Source organism: Ptychodera flava, unplaced genomic scaffold (genome assembly GCF_041260155.1).
Source record: "Ptychodera flava strain L36383 unplaced genomic scaffold, AS_Pfla_20210202 Scaffold_28__1_contigs__length_4768798_pilon, whole genome shotgun sequence".
NCBI classification, from domain to species: Eukaryota; Metazoa; Hemichordata; class Enteropneusta; family Ptychoderidae; genus Ptychodera; species Ptychodera flava.
This window is the reverse complement of record NW_027248350.1, coordinates 3,659,241-3,669,768: the sequence shown is the minus strand read 5'-3', so window position 1 is coordinate 3,669,768 and position 10,528 is coordinate 3,659,241. Positions and strand designations below refer to the sequence as shown.

The following is a 10,528-nucleotide window of genomic DNA, read 5'->3' as shown; positions in this document are numbered from 1 at the left end:
AACTTTCTTTTAAAGAAGCAAACAGAGTTGTTTCACTGAAAATAGGTCAAAATAATGTAGACGAAATACATCTTCTGTAGTATATATATAACACACAATAAATCTGACACTGAAAGCTTGAAAATCATGACAAGCAGAATACTGAACCTTTTAATGACTTTAGCAACAAAACAGTGTACAGTTGTAAATACACATACTTTACAGCACTTGTTCACATGATTTCCGATGAATGCCTTGCCCGTGGTAAGAATGACGTCCAACACCAAATGACTGCAGAGCTTGGTAAATACGCAGACTACAAACCAATTGTTTTGGCAGTTTCGCTTTTACGTCAGTAGCTTCAGATATCTAAGAAAACAAAGATAAACACTGGCTCGTCTGGAAAGTATTGACTGCACTACAAATGTGCACAAGCCAAAATTCTGAAAATGCAGCATAGACATGACTGTGCACTTGACATTTACAATGTTATTGCTTATCATCACAAAAATGATCTTACTTCTGGTATCAATATGCCATTTTCAAAGATGAAGGAGACCCTCTGAGATCTCAGGTTGCTAGACAGGTTATCTGTGGGTGTTCTCACATGATACAGGAAATTTCACACCATGCTAAACAAACATTACATGTTTATTTAACATGGCAACTATTCCAGTTTGATAAAAAGTTTGACTTGGCTAGCAACTCACTGCCACTGAAATTAATTGTGTCTCACAAGATTTCAAAATTAGCACAAAATCATGTATTTTTATTTTGTTAATGTAGTATGCACTTTCTCCTGGTTTTTTTAACTTTGCCCAAGGTCATTAGTGGCGGTCTGCCATCATCTTCACTGTTGTCGTCATCATCATCATCGTCACAGTCATCATCAGCAAGCAGAGCCTTTTCAATACTATAAGCCAAGGTCCTAGCTTCTTCTTGGAGTTCTTTCGCTTCACACTGTAATGTCTCGACTTGTTTCAACATGGCCACATATGTGTCAAATCCAGCAGGCTTCAGCACGGGTTCATCAATGTCATCATCTCTCTCCAGAGTCGTGATGATCTTGATATCCAGTACTGCACAGCTAGCTTCCATCATGGTGAAAAACTTTTATTAAAACAAGCCAGGACTGATGTGCAACCCTGGGACTGCAACCTGTGATAAAATATAAGGGTTAGCACATGTATCTTTTACTTTTAATGTATGACAATATCTTGTAACGTTCATACCTACCTATTTATGAAGAAAACACTACATACAAATATACAACAACTAGATTGATCACAAATGCTGACATATGTGCTGGCTTCATTGTCAACTTGTTTTCGCATATAGCTTCACTAATAAACTTCTATTTGTGCACACCGTTATGGACATAGTGGCATGCATACATGTAGATAGGTCACAGTGTGGTCTGTTGAACTGTTCAGAGAAAGGTAAAGTGAACTGATTGAAACAGAACAGAGCTATATGTTTAGTTGGTCAATGGAAGCAAACAACATAGTGGATTGAATTGATTAGTACATACTCTGTGCAGTGGTACATTGAAAAGTGGCTTTCTGACACTATTGTATTGCTGCATGGCATGCCTTAGGTTTCCACCAGTTGAAAGAAATTCACTGTGACATTTTCTGATATCATCAAGGGTTCTCTTCTTCATTGATGACAATGGTTGTTCCTCCTTCGGCAACTGTGCTTGTTCCTTGCTGATCACACAGCATACGCAAAAATATTTCCCTAAAATATTTCAATTTGAGGAAGACAAGGAACAAAAACTGACATAATTACTTAAAAACCTTAGAGACATGACTGGTGTTCATGAAGTCAATTTGATGTGCATGTGTGAACTCTTGGAGAGGATGTACCTGTAATATGCAAACTTATCAATTTACATATTTATTTCAAAAAAATTCATGGTTACTACATTTTGCATTGCCAGTATACATATTAATACTATGTGTAAGAATTAAATTGAGAAATAAACACAAGAATTTCTACAGAGGAAAACAATCATTTGTCAATAGCTTGCAAATATTTATCAAGATCTGACCCACTGTGTACCCCTTCCTTTAAATTTATCTGACTAATCAATGTTAGCTGTGAATGTCTTAAGTCAACGAAAAACTACAACAAATTATCATAATTGTGTTCTACAGCATATCATACACAATGCATGCTGATTATTAACAGACGCACATATTGCAAACTGATAGGTCAAGGACGTACACATGTAAATCATTGGTAAAACTGAAGTGTACACAATAAACTGTCTGTCCTGTCAGTGCCTCAACTTTTCTTATGTATAAATCATAGCATGCAAGTATACATTTCATACCATTTGGTCCAGACAATCCATAACTCTTGGCCAGATACTCATAATCTCCCATCATCCGTGCTAATAGTGTCTTGTCCCTGAAATAAATCAAAGTGGAATGTAAGACAATTGTCCACACCATTCTAATTAGTGCCCATGTTTCTACACATCAATGCATTTTGTACATGCAAGAAAACAACTTTGCCTTTTGTACTATTTAATGTAGGTATCATATTTATGCTGCATAAGTTTGGTCAGATTTGCACATTGTTTTTCAGAATTTTGGATCAGCAGTATAATGCATGTATTAAACTTGGATAACCAATATGTATGTATCTTAAGTTCCAAATATTGTACCAAAATAGATATATGGTACAATCTGTTCATTGTTTAGTAAAACACAGTAGGCATGTTTAGACTTACTTCCCCTTAGTGCCATCCAGTTTGTCTACCTGACCTCTGTTAACAGCTAAAGCTATTTCTAAATTGTAATAGGAATCAGGTGCTGCAAATGTACTCCAAATCACTGTATTATCTGCTACATTTGGATTACTGATGTTAGCAACTTGGTAAACCATTCTCATGGTTCCCTGACCCTTGTCCCCACCTAACTTTATCCAAATTTCACTGGTAGGTATTGTACCATGCCAGGTAAGTTTGCTAGACCTGAAGATAAATATGAACCAGATGCAAAAACAACAGTAACACATATATTCAGTAATATGTGATAACAAGATTACTTATTCACAGTCTTTCTCTACATGATCATAATATAGTTTGCACACAATCCCAAAAGTCTGACTGCAAGCCTGCTGTCCCAATATTAATACTCATGTGCTTATATTAAGAGCATATAAGAACAATCTAGAACTTTATTGACATGCAATTACTGTTCTAAAATTCTCTCTCTTACACAACTAATTAAATTCCAGAAAATTCCAAACATGACTTATTAAATTCAAGGTCTTTCAGCTGATAAAGGAAGAGCTTTCCTAATCCATATTTCATGATAATTGGCAGTATAGTATAACAATTGTACCTCTATATCATCGTGATCATTATAATTTATTTATCATTATTATCATAAATTTCTGTATGTGGCATGAACAGGCAAGTTGCACACAGTCAAAAGTATATCTGATTTACCAGTGACCACACACCTGGTCTTTAAGTACATTTTATCCACACTTAATCTATATTAGTAAAACGGGTAAGGGTGAAAATAAAAGAAAATAGAGCTAAAACACACATTTTCTTCAGCCTCCCTTAGTACAAAGTGTTGGTTATTTGGCCAAGCATTTTGGTATGCATTAAGAAAATCCAAATCTTCTAGTAAGTTCCCAATGTTATTGACATTATGCAAATTCTCTAGATAATTGAAATGAACTATACGAATCAATCATTGTTTATTTATACAGGGCTTTTCATTCTGTAGGCCCTATTTGTATATAATCATTAAAATGAGTTAAAATACACAGAAAATATATAACCATGTCAATTTCTTTGTACTGAGCAAAATGTTCATTCAAGTTATAAAATTGACATCTTTCGATAGGAAGAATTTAAAGTATAATATAACTTAAACAAATAGTGTCTCTTAATGTAACTACTCATTTTACTGATAACATAATTAATTAAAATAAGTTGACGTCAATTTGAAAAATTAAAGAAAATTATTTAATGATCATCAAGCACATGAGGAATCGCTCAAAATTAGGTAAAATATATTTAGCAATGTTAGTAAAAACTTCCATTCTCTCTTTACGATATTGTAAAACCTTTCAAGTTTCAATTATTACATTTAGTACAGTGTAGGCATTCCATATAAAATCTTTTAAAATTAGTCCTTTGCACAATGTAGATTGTATTAGGCTTTGAATATACCATTCTTGGACCTTTTAAGTGTTTAAGGTGAAGAAATAATTCATGTTCCAAGTAGAAAACGGAAGTGACATGGTTGACTTATTTGGACAAATGCAAATAAGACTTTTTTTATCGCTGTAAGATATATTTGAAAACATTCCCTGAACCAAAAACAAGAAAATGATGTTACACAGTCATTACAATGTCAGCTTATCTCTTAAATCACTTTCGTAAATTATCAGCACCAGGTTTGTATAGCATATATGACCCATTTAGCATTTGGGTACATTAGCTGTTTTATGCACAACTTCATTAAATGCACTTTTCGCGATCCCTGGGATCGCCTTTGTTCTAGTCTGTAAGAGAATGATTGAGGTGTAAGAGCCTTTTGTTTTCCATTGAAATTGTAATCTGGTGGGTAAATTTTCTGATGAGAAAATCTGGTGCCAACACAGGCCTTTAAACTTGCGATATGTTACTTCCATGACCCTACTAAAATGCAGTTCCAATGATCTCCGTTGTTTTTTAACATTATATATACTATAGTCATTTATTTTTAACACAATTGGAACTATTTTGTGATTATAAGATCTTGAGCATTTTGTTATAATCTATTTAAAAATCATCAATCTAACAGTGTTTTTGTGTGAAGGCGGGGGCAAATTTCATAAATTATTGATAACTGCACAATCGTCAAATACATCTCGAACAAATTTTACATTTTTGTCTAGCTTTTCACTTGCTTAGGAAAGGAGAACCAATTAAACGTAAGTGATTTGTCAATTTTGTTTAGTTTAAGTCAAAATACAAATTCCCTTTCCAAGGTTGATTTGTAGGCATTTACTGTTCTCACCAAACGATGCATGATAAAATTTTAAATTTTCGATGGGAAAATGGCCTTCTACCTCTGCCTAAATTAGTTCTGCTGTAGTGTATGTTTTTTTGGTGATTTCTCTTTCAAATGATTTGGTAGATGTTAAGAAAATGTCTTGTACATTTATTTATTTCACATACAAGGAAATGAGACCTGTTAAATTTGATTAAAATACCCTTTTCTTGTGAGTGTGCTAATTAATGCAGGAAAATTTTACAAAATCACTGAATTATTTCAGCTCTTCTATTAAAAATGAACTATTTTTGGTAGATGCAAAGAAATTTAATCAATATCATCTGTCTGTTTAAACCTTAAAATATCAACGGCGGAAACCAACAGTTTTTGTCTGGAATTTTTAGGGACTGTGCAGAGATGTCTTTGCAGCTTTCAGGGACCACCCAGATGTGACCCTGAATCTTTCAAGGACTATCCTGGTGTGACCTTGAAACTTTCAGGGACCACCCAGATGAGTCCTTGAAACTTTTAGGGACCACCCAGATGAGTCCTTGAAACTTTCAGGGACCACCCAGATGTGACCCTGAATCTTTCGAGGACTATCCTGGTGTGACCTTGAAACTTTCAGGGACCACCCGGATGAGTCCTTGAAACTTTCAGGGACCACCCAGATGTGACCCTGAATCTTTCAAGGACTATCCTGGTGTGACCTTGAAACTTTCAGGGACCACCCGGATGAGTCCTTGAAACTTTCAGGGACCACCCAGATGAGACCCTGAATCTTTCAAGGACTATCCTGATGTGTGACCTTCGCTCATCAGCCTGTGCATTCACAAGCATTACTTGGTAAAGCTGGCAGGCAGAGGAATCACTGGAAGATTTGGTCCAACTTCCTGCACATAAGCGTCAATATTCAGCAGCTCGAAGTTAAGATTATGTAATGGCTTAACCCGGCGTCCTCATGGCTCCGATGTGTGACTGGTCGGCCAGCGCTGAAACACGTCTTTGCGTATTAATCACGCGACGAGATCTACAAGGCATGTTCTCCCTGGCATAAATGTGATGAACTGGGCAGTGGCTGAACCTTCAGTCGGTTTAAACATGGAGGTAGTAGAGAAGTACTACCTCCATGGTTTAAACGAGCCTCTTGACGATTAATGGCAATGTACTCGTTTGTTGAATATGCTGTCCGAGCCGACGCGACGCTGGTAAACAATTTGCATGATGGCATATTCCATTTTAATCTACAGGGACACCTAGGGCGCATAGCGCGATTGTGTAAGGTCCCGGGTAAGGTACATGTTGCTCCTTCATGCTGTAAAGTTTTCCCACCGTTTAAAATACTGTGGTTGTATGTTACAGTCTTCATGATTAATTTGGAGATGTTGTCAATGATGCTTTTCTCGTTAAGCGAGACAACGAATCGTACACCAAATAATATGGTCCTTGCTATTTAACATAATAAAGGTCACGAGTCACATTGTTGTGAGACTCTGCATTGTTTCAAGTCGATTGTGTAAACGACGCGACGTTCAAATGAATTTTGTCCACTGCACTAATTCCTTCGTCGGGAAAGGTTACGATTCTGAATGTAGGACGTCCATTACCTCAGTTATTTAATGACAGGACTACATGGAAAGCAACGGAATACTGGATATCGCCGATGAATTTGATGTATGTTACCAAGGTCCATTGTGGAATGACAGTGCTGTTCCCGATTTCGACAATGATGTCAGCAACTGTGATCGTAGCGTGAACATGACTAAGTCTATGAGTCCTTGAATCTTTCAGGGACCAATTGAGGTGTCCCCGAATCTTTCGAGGACTATCCTAATGTGACCGTGCAACTTTCACAGACCGCCAAGACGAGTCCTTGAAGCATTTAGGGACCACCCTGATATGTCCCTGGATCTTTTAGAGACCACTCTGATGTGACCTTTAAACTTTCAAGGACCACCCGGATGAGTCCTTGAAAGATTCAGGGACCACCCGGATGAGTCCTTGAAACTTTCAGGGACCAACCTGAGGTGTCCCTGAATCTTTCAAGGACTATCCTAATGTGACCTTGAAACATTGAGGGACCACCCACATGAGTCCTTGAAACTTTCGGGGACCACTCTGATGTGTCCCTTAATATTTTTAAGGGACCACTTAGATATGACCCCTAAACATTGTTTTAAATAGTAAAGAACCAATCAGATATGATCCCGAAACCTTAAAATGCATCCAGGTCCTCTAAACAATACAGCAATCATGGAGTTTTGACCTTTAATCTTTACATTTTCAAGAATGTGAATCAATAAGATCAAATATCCTTCAAAAATTGTCAAAAAGGATACGTTTACAATTTTTGAATAGCCGATGGCATTAAATACTACAATTTTTTTTATACTAAATACTACAATTTTTTTTATACTACTTAAACATTTACTTCGATAATTACAGTTTTGATATTTTCACTAGAAAAATTGATAATTACTAAATGATCTGAGTAAACCCTCTCTTAGAGAGCATATTCTGTGACTTTCACTGTTCATCTTATAATCACAAAATAGTTCCAATGGTGTTACTATAAGTCAAAAAAGGGCAAAGCAAAGTTATGTAAAATGAGGAATCTTAAATGATTTTATGCATTGCCTAGAAACACAAAAAGTACATTAAATAATGAAATTGCTTGAATTAAATATCAATTTGCTGAATATATTTTTAAGAAATCTATTAACAGCAACGATTTTGTTCCCTTTTCTAAGTTTTATATTTATTCAAATTATGCACTGTCTCCCCTCTTAACAGTCATTTTGTTTGTCATTCTATACATTCAATACAGAGTGGAAACAAAAACTACTTGTTGTGTAGATTAAATATAATTTTCAAGTGAAATGCAGTGGCAGCCATACTTGGCTTGATTTAGGCAAATTGATGAGAAAATTCATACTTGATTTAGGCAAAATAGGAATATTTCTCGGGCGATAAAATGTATTCAAAATATTGCCTGGACAAAAATTAAGATAAATGCATACATTACTTGAACATAATGTCGCATTTTTCTCAATTCAATATGCATATTTCTTTTATCAGTGAATGTATTGCTCCCATTATCCGTTTATATCTATACAAATAAGGTAATGTTATAAATCTTAGATTGTATTGGACTTTTAGTATGTCATTCTAGGACCTCTCTAAAATTCAGAGAAAATTTAATTCTATTGCAGTCAGAAGTAGCTTATATAGTTATTAATTAGGGACATACAAAGAAAACGAAGTGTTTTGGCGGCCATATTGCATTTATGCAAATGAGGAATATTTCTATGACGACAAAATATTTTAATCAACATTGCCTGAACCAACAACAAGGCTAGTAAGCCCAAACCAACAACAAGGCAAATAAGCCCAAAACCCGCATATATCGTGTTTAGCCAAATATCTTTAGTAGCAGTATTCTATCAGCACCTAGTTTGTAACCATAATCTTTTTACATATATGCAAATTAGGCATTGTTTACATTTCTAGATTGTACGAGGCTTGTAGTATGTCATTGTAGGGCTTCTCTGAAATACACAGTGGATAATAATTCTATTGCTGTCAGAAGTAGCATAAAAATAGTTATTAATTGGGAAAAATACAAAGAAAAGTGAAGGTTGTGGCGGCCATATTGGATTTATGCAAATTAGGAATATTTCTATGAAGATGAGATATTTCCATCAACATTACCTAAACCAAAAACAAGGCAAATAAGCCCAAAACCTGCATAATATATCATATTTAGCCAATTAGTTTTGGCAGAAACATTCTATCAGCACTTAGTTTCTACCATAATCTTTTTACATCTATGCAAATTAGGCACAGTTTACAATTCTAGATTGTACTAGGCTTTCAGTATGTTATTCTAGGACTTGTCTTAAATACAATGTGAAAAAATTATGCTATTGCTGTCAGTAGTAGCTTAAAAATAGTCATTAATTCGAGAAAAACTAAGAAAAGTGAAGTGCTGTGGCGGCCATATTGGATTTATGCAAATGAGGAATATTTGTATGACGACAAAATATTTTCAACAACATTGCCTAGACCAAAAGGAGGCAAATAAGCAAAAAAACCGATCAAAAGCATGTTTAGCCACATATTTTAAGTAGAAACCGTCTATCAGCGACAATTTTATACCATGAGCCCCCTTTACATTTATGCAAAATAGGCACTGTTGCACCCCTTAGATTTTATTGGACACCGTGGTGCGAAGCACCAAAGGTGTCCTATGTCGCCACAATGTCTGTGTGTGTGTCCGTCTGTCCGTCCGTCCGTCTGTCCGTCCGTCTGTCCGTCCGTAGACAGATTTTGTTCCACTCATAACTTAAGAACCCTTAGGTCCAATGTCATGCAATTTGGTATTTGGTATTATCATGATGAGACTTAGATCTGATTAGATTTTGGTGGGTGTGGCTTATTAATTAATTGCTCATTTGCATATTTTATGACTTTTTTCGTTCACGCAGATATCTCAGAGACGCCTGGAGCGATTTTGTTCAAACTTGGTAAAAGGATAGTACTCTACCTCATACAGATGCACGTTGATTTGTTTCACAATGCGATCAAATTTGGCCGTGTTAGAGGACTTTTTAGTTTTCACCTCCATAGACTCCCATGTATAAGGCAGTCCATAGACTCCCATGTTTAAGGCAGTCCATAGACTCCCATGTATAAGGAAGTCCATAGACTCCCATGTATAAGGCAGTCCATAGACTCCCATGTATAAGGCAGTCCATAGACTCCCATGTATAAGGCAGTCCATAGACTCCCATGTATAAGGCCAAGAAAAATAAAAATTTAGTTTCTCATCGTATTCATATTGCAAAAAGGATGCAGTGACACAGTTTTTAGTCCCCACAGATAAAGTCCAGGGGGCTCATAGATTGGGTCATGTCAGTCCATTAGTCCATCCATGTGAGTCCATCCGTTCACGCAGATATCTCAGACGCTTTGACAAAATGTCACGTGACCTTTGACCTCAAATATACATATTTGTCCATAACTCGGTAACCACAAGTGCTAAACCTTTCATATATGGTATGATGGGACACCCTATGATGCCAAATATTGTACCTCATTAATTATGTGCATATCTAATTTTGAGCGAGCCAATAGAGCTAGAGGTCTGATTTTTGGTATATAGGGATAACTTAGCAATACAATTATTTTGACAAAATGTTACGTGACCTCAATTACCTTTGACCTCAAATATACATATTTGTGCATAACTCAGTAACCACAAGTGCTACACTCTTCATATTTGGTATGATGGGACACCTTATGACGCCACATATTGTTCCTCATTAATTATGCACATATCTAATTTTGAGCGAGCCAATAGAGCTAGAGGTCTAATTTTTGGCAATACAATTATTTTGACAAAAAATGTCACGTGACCTTGGTGACCTTTGACCTCAAATATACATATTTGTCCAAAACTTAGTAACCACAAGTGCTACACCCTTCATATTTGGTATGATGGGACACCTTATGACGCCACATATTGTTCCTCATTAATT

General features: G+C 35.9%; 1 long non-coding RNA gene across 1 annotated transcript; it reads right to left on the bottom strand.

The window, feature by feature from the left end:
• Positions 1–914: 914 nt before the first annotated feature.
• Positions 915–2,437, bottom strand: LOC139127049 (uncharacterized). The gene is made up of 3 exons (XR_011550907.1): positions 2,318–2,437; positions 1,511–1,719; positions 915–1,137 (listed from the first exon to the last, which is right to left on the bottom strand). It is a non-coding gene; the product is annotated as an uncharacterized lncRNA (long non-coding RNA).
• Positions 2,438–10,528: the final 8,091 nt, after the last annotated feature.